The following is a 5,704-nucleotide window of genomic DNA, read 5'->3' as shown; positions in this document are numbered from 1 at the left end:
CCCGGGGTGGGGGGCGGCAGGGCCCCTGCCGGCCCCACACCAGGGCACTCTCTTTGGACCTCCAGAGGGACCCTGATTTGGACTAGACCTTCGGAGGCCTTGTGTTATCCCTAGCTTCCAGGGAGGGGTTGACAGTTTCCTGTCCTCCTCTTGGGACAGCGGAGCAACGGGCCTGACGTCGGGCACTGGCTCTTCAGGGCAGGGGCTTGGACAGAAGCTGCCCTCCGACCCCCACTCCACCCCCAACTGGAGCAGCCTTCTGGGCACAGCCAGGAAGGAGCTGAGTCACCACCAGCACCCGGTGTCATCGCCCCGAGGACGTGCCATAATCACTGAGTGGCTCCTCGGCTGCTTGGGTTGCTGGGGCAGGCCTCCCCTTGTCAGGGGCCTCTGCTAGTCCCCAGGCCAGACGGGGCTCCCCAAAGCAGCTCAGACTTGGCAAGAAGGGCTCTTTTCCTCCCCCTGCCCTGTTCCAGCCCTCTGTGGGGCACCCCCATCAGACAGCCTGCCGAGGCTCTGGGTCCACATTCTCCAGGGATAACACAGACAGGCCTTGGGGGTCTGGGAATGTGGTCAGCCAAAAGTGGGGGGTAGGGGGCAGTGAGGTAGTGGAATGGGCTTGGAATGGCAAAACATTCATCTAGAACTTTTCCCCAGGATACTGAAACTACCACTCCCAAAGTGGGGAAATTGCCAAGTAGAGAAAACTTAGTTTTTATTGCTGTAGAAACAAGACCCCTCCTCCCAACAACCACATACCCCCATGGCACACCAGAGCTAAATTCAGAGCTAAAAGGTGCATGTTTCTATACCTTCCACCAATCCTGAGCCTCTGGCGAGGCAAGGAACCAGCTCTGGAAATTTTATCAGCAGTGAGAAGCAGTTCCTGTCCTCAAGAAACAACTTCTATTCCAGGTGCTTGGGCAGCAATGTAATGGCCTCTGGATCTCCAGTGCTGTGGTGGGAGGGAGTCACTGGGCTGCCTTCTGTGCTGGGGTCTGGAGGAGGCCAGGAGGGTGGTTTGGGCTGCTTCCTTGTCTGGCTAGCTTGCTTGAAGATGTAGCCTTGGTAGGGAACCAGACGCATGAGGCCAAGAATGAGGAAGAGCACCTTCATCAGACTTGCCTCCCTCCCCAGTCTCCACTGGCCCTATGGACTGGGGGCTATGCTGGAGTTCTTTAGCCTAGGGGCAGTGCTGGGGCCTGAGCCACAGCCATTTGGCTTAAAAGTCACAGAACGCAAGCAGGTTTTCACAGACTTGCACGGTTCCAGCAAGACCAGGTTCTGGCACTAAGGCTCCAAAGACTCAGGTCTCCCCAGTTCCCACTCTCAGAACCCTCACGGTGGTGTAGAGGCCACAGGTCCTGCCAACATTCATTTGGAAAGTTCTTTCAAACATTAGCCTCAATCCGTCTTAGGGTTTCCTTCTCTCCTATACAGGACCAGCTTTGCCCTAACCATTAGGTTGCTGGTCCTGGCTGGGGCTGGACTCCTCTAGTTTCTCAGCCCTTTGCAGTGACCCAACTTTCTGCCACAGCCTGGCTTAGACATCAAGACCCAGCCTGGGTTACCCTGTAATGAGTCCTCCAGAGCGGGGACCCCACAGGCTCAGCATCCAGCTCCCCTGGCTCCACACCCAGCTCTGTCCCAGCTCTTGTTGATGACTTTTCCTCCCGTGGCTTATTCTGGCCTTGCCCTTTGAAGACCCCAAATACCAAGGGTGTCATGTTGGCAATTCCCTGTCCAGTCGTGCACAAAGCCTTGGCTGTGTGGCATCCCCCACTCCAGAGCGGCTGGCTCCACTGGCTCCCACCTCCCCGGCCTTGTCCCCCGGAGTCACAGGAAGAAGCACAACTTTTCTCTGTCCTCCAGGGACCTGGAAAAGATATGAGGGTACCCTGGGTGCATCTGTCCTGCCTTGCCAACTGCACCCTTTACAGCTCCCGCTTGAGACCTTAGGACCGGAGGTGCTGCCCACCCATGCCCCCGTCCCCCCCCCCCCCCCAATCTCCTGGACAAAGCACAAAGGGATGCCCTGCTTGGCCTGAGCCTGCCTTACTGAGGGATTTTTCTGCCCCAGGAAGCTTCCATCCCTGAATAGAAGGCTTTGGGTAATTTCTCCCGGGGTGGGCAGCCACTGGAATGTCAGGAAAGGAGGTCAGGGTGCATGGGCAGTGAGCTAGAGTGGGAGAAAGTGCTGAAAGAACTGATTCCAGGAGTAGGTTCATTCACCCACTCCACCCACCCATCCACACATCCTTGCAACAGCCCTGACCACCACCAGCACTGGGGGCAGAAGAGTGAACAGGGCCTCCCCTCTCCTGGCTGGCAGGAAGTTTGGCCAGCAAGTCCCCACCTTGTATTTGCCAGCTTAGTGTGTGTGTAAAGGATGTGCGGGAGTACGTATTGCACAGGCTCCTGCCGACGGGAACGATGGGTCACAGCGTGTTCCGCACAGCTGCCCCTGGGGCTGACAGACTCCTGCACCCTGGACTTCACGTGTGCTGAGAACCGGAAAGTTGCAGGCCCCCTGTCCCCCAACTCAAAGCTATTTTTTGACTCTCAGCGGTATGAGCCCTGCTGCTGTGCGGGGAGCTCGTCTGCAGGCCTGTTCCATTTGTTCACTTCTTTGGCAACCACGCAGCAGGCTGAGGATGGAAAACAGGGACGGAGGGCCTGGCCATCCCTGAGGCACCTTATCCCTCACTCACTCAAAGGAGAATCCTCCTCCATCTCACACCTAGTAAGATGCAAGGGAGAGGAGTACCTGAGAGACCCAATCAAGGCAGGCTCTGCTCGGGGGTCCCGGGCACATGCAGAGGTCCCATGGGCCCCAGCACTTGGTGTCCCTACCACCTCTCCCTGTTATATAGCCTGCAATGGTAGGCTGACTCATCAGGCTTTGCTTGGGTTGTCTCCCCATGGCACCAGCAGGGAACAAAGGAGATGCTGTGTATGTCTGACCCCCCCGGGGAGAGGAAATGTGCTGCCCAGAACCATGGCTTTTCACTGGCCGAGAAACACCTAAGGAGCAAGGCAGTCCAGGATTTCCTGGTCCTGTGAGTGGTTTGAGCCGGCCTCTCATGGGAAGTCCTTCAACAACGAAAAAGCCACCTCCTTCCCAACGCCTGCTGCTCCAAGGTTTGGCTCCATCCTTTCCCTTTGGGTTCTGCTTGTTCCCCTGGTCCTTTGGGCCATGGGTGGGAAGCTGCCCAGTCCCTAAGTCCCTCTAAGGCACTAAGCTGAAGACCTTTCCAGAGTGACTATTGGTGCCAAACACCCGATTCCTGGTGGACTTGGGTTGAAGATGGGAGATGGTGAGCGGGTGCAGGGCCCACGTGCCCAGAGGAGTTAACTCAAACTGATGAGATCTGTCTAGCCCATCAGTCCTTGAGGAGTAGAATTCCCTCCCCCAGGGGCCTGGCAGCACTTCTCCTTAACCCTGGTGGTCATGCTTTCTCACCCAGCCTTGTTCCAGGCCCGCATTTCTGTATATACTGCTGTGTATCGTGTGTATGTATTTATTCCTGGACAAGTGTATTCATCTGCAGCCTTTGCCTGAGGATAAGGTTTAGGACTGGGTGAAGACCAGAATACCAGGGCCGACTAAGGCAACCAGCTCCTATTTCTTCCCCAACCCCCCGGGACCCTGGCCAGTCCCAAGACTGCCCGGACAATCAGGCAGGCTTCCCCACCATGAGCCCAAGCCTTGTCTGCCATTGCTGGCATGGCTCCAGGAGGCTTGGCCTTGGGCTCCCTGGCCTCAGCCCTGCCCTAGCTGGGTTCCTGCTTTTAGGTGCAGAGGCCTGAGGTGACCTAGGCTTGCCTCATGACTGGCACCGGTAGGCCTGGCTCTAGTGGGCACCGCTAGCGGGGACCTCCACAAGTGGCCCCCGGGCCTGCCTTCCCCGCACAGCCAGGCTGCAATGCGCCTGAGCCGTGAGAGGGTAGCTCCCCCCACCCCCAGCAAATGAGGTGGAGGGGTGGAGAGCATTTTTTGGTTTTGTTTCTGAAGTGGTGCCTGTACCTCCAGCCCCCAGGGGGCCTTCCCTGGCCCCACTTCTCTGCCCCACCCAGGCATCACCATCCCAGCACTTTGCTCCACATTATCCACAGATGCCCTGTGCCGAATGTACCTGAGTGTATGTATTTAAAAGGACTCACATGGGCATCAGAGAATTTATGACTTTGTATCCAATAAAAAAGGTGGTGAAACTGGAATATCTGCCAGGGAAGTAAATGGTAGGTGGCCGTATTTGTCCATCTGCGTCACCAAGCCTTTCTGCAGCAAAACTGCACTGAGGCAGGAAGTGGCTGGATGACCTGAATGGCATCAACAGAGTGAATAAAGACCTGTCAGGACTGCAGACGTCGCTGAAAGCCATGCAGGTCACTATCCCTGTCCCAGTTCACTCAGCGTCTGCATGCAGACAAAAAACCTTGGGGTGTCGTTTCTGATTCAGCTGGGAGACGCCATCTTTAAGGACAACCCCTGCACAAGGACGAAAGGAGCAGCGGGCACTGTCCAGTCTCTCAATGGCTTGGCCACCTCTGCCGGAAGTTCTAGCCAGCCAACAGGCTTTAGCCTGGGAGAGACCAAACTGCCCGTCACTGGCCTCGACTACCCCAGTTTGCAAAATGAAGTTGCGCCACTGATTATTACTCAGGTCTTGAAAGATTTAAAGCCAGTAAAAAGACCAGGTGCTTAGGCTTAAACTGTGAGTGGCTCTAGCATCAAACAGGTAGATGAGCATAACTCTGAGCCAGCTACTTTTATGTTCATAACAAAGGTAGAGCAGCTGAGGCTCAGAAAAATTAGTTTACCCAGAGACTATCAAGTTAGAAGGAAGTCAGACTCCACAGTCGGGACCTGATCACCACCCCATCCCTGCTTTTGAGTCCATCTAACCAAGAGGGGATCAGACTCAAGAGACTTTCTTTCTAATCAACTTCCAGTTGCAGGCAGCAAAAGCTTCCATGGCTCAGAGTGACATAGTTACTCACCTCTACCTTCAACAGTTACTAACTACAGCTAGCTGCAGGCCAGCTCTGAGGACTAGTATAAACGAGAACGCAGTCAAACCCTGCTGGTTTCTAGTTGATCTGTGGTGGCCACTGCAAACTTCCATTGGTCAGAAGAAAGCAAAAGGAACCCCCAAGACCACTGGTGGTCAAACAGAGAAGACCACGTGGGTGCTCCTTCAGCCACCTCTCCTCAATGGACTTTTAAGATAATCACTACAGAATTTAAAGGGAATGTGGCCTCTTTATACATTCCTCTGAGAGATCTCGAGTAAGAGAGACCAGGACACTGAGCCAAAAAGAATATACAAGTGGAAGGAGCAAGTAAGGTAATAGAATACATTGATTCAAACCCACAGAAGTCCTCGGAGCACTGCCTGGCAAGGCCAGGGCTAAACAAGATGACGTCAGAAGAAAAGGAAGGGACTCCACATCTCCTAACTACTTCTGGGACTAAGAGAGCTCTCAGAGTGAAACTTCTGGACGGAGGCCCCTCAGGTGGAGCTCTGCTGGCAGAGTGGACCCTCTGCCTTAAAAACCAGACGCTGTTGAGGACTCAGTCCGATAGGAGAGAAGAAAACCTTTCCATCTGTCAGGTGAGTACATACGAAAGTAAAATCCTGAGCTGGAGTCAAGACATTTAGCAGTAAAAGTCCGGTGCCCAAATAATTTGCAAAGTGAA

The sequence above is a fragment of the Lynx rufus genome, unplaced genomic scaffold (genome assembly GCF_022079265.1).
Source record: "Lynx rufus isolate CCGP_SWC_20201006 ecotype Redwood Valley unplaced genomic scaffold, mLynRuf1.p SCAF_8, whole genome shotgun sequence".
NCBI classification, from domain to species: domain Eukaryota; kingdom Metazoa; phylum Chordata; class Mammalia; order Carnivora; family Felidae; genus Lynx; species Lynx rufus.
This window is presented reverse-complemented; position numbering follows the sequence as displayed.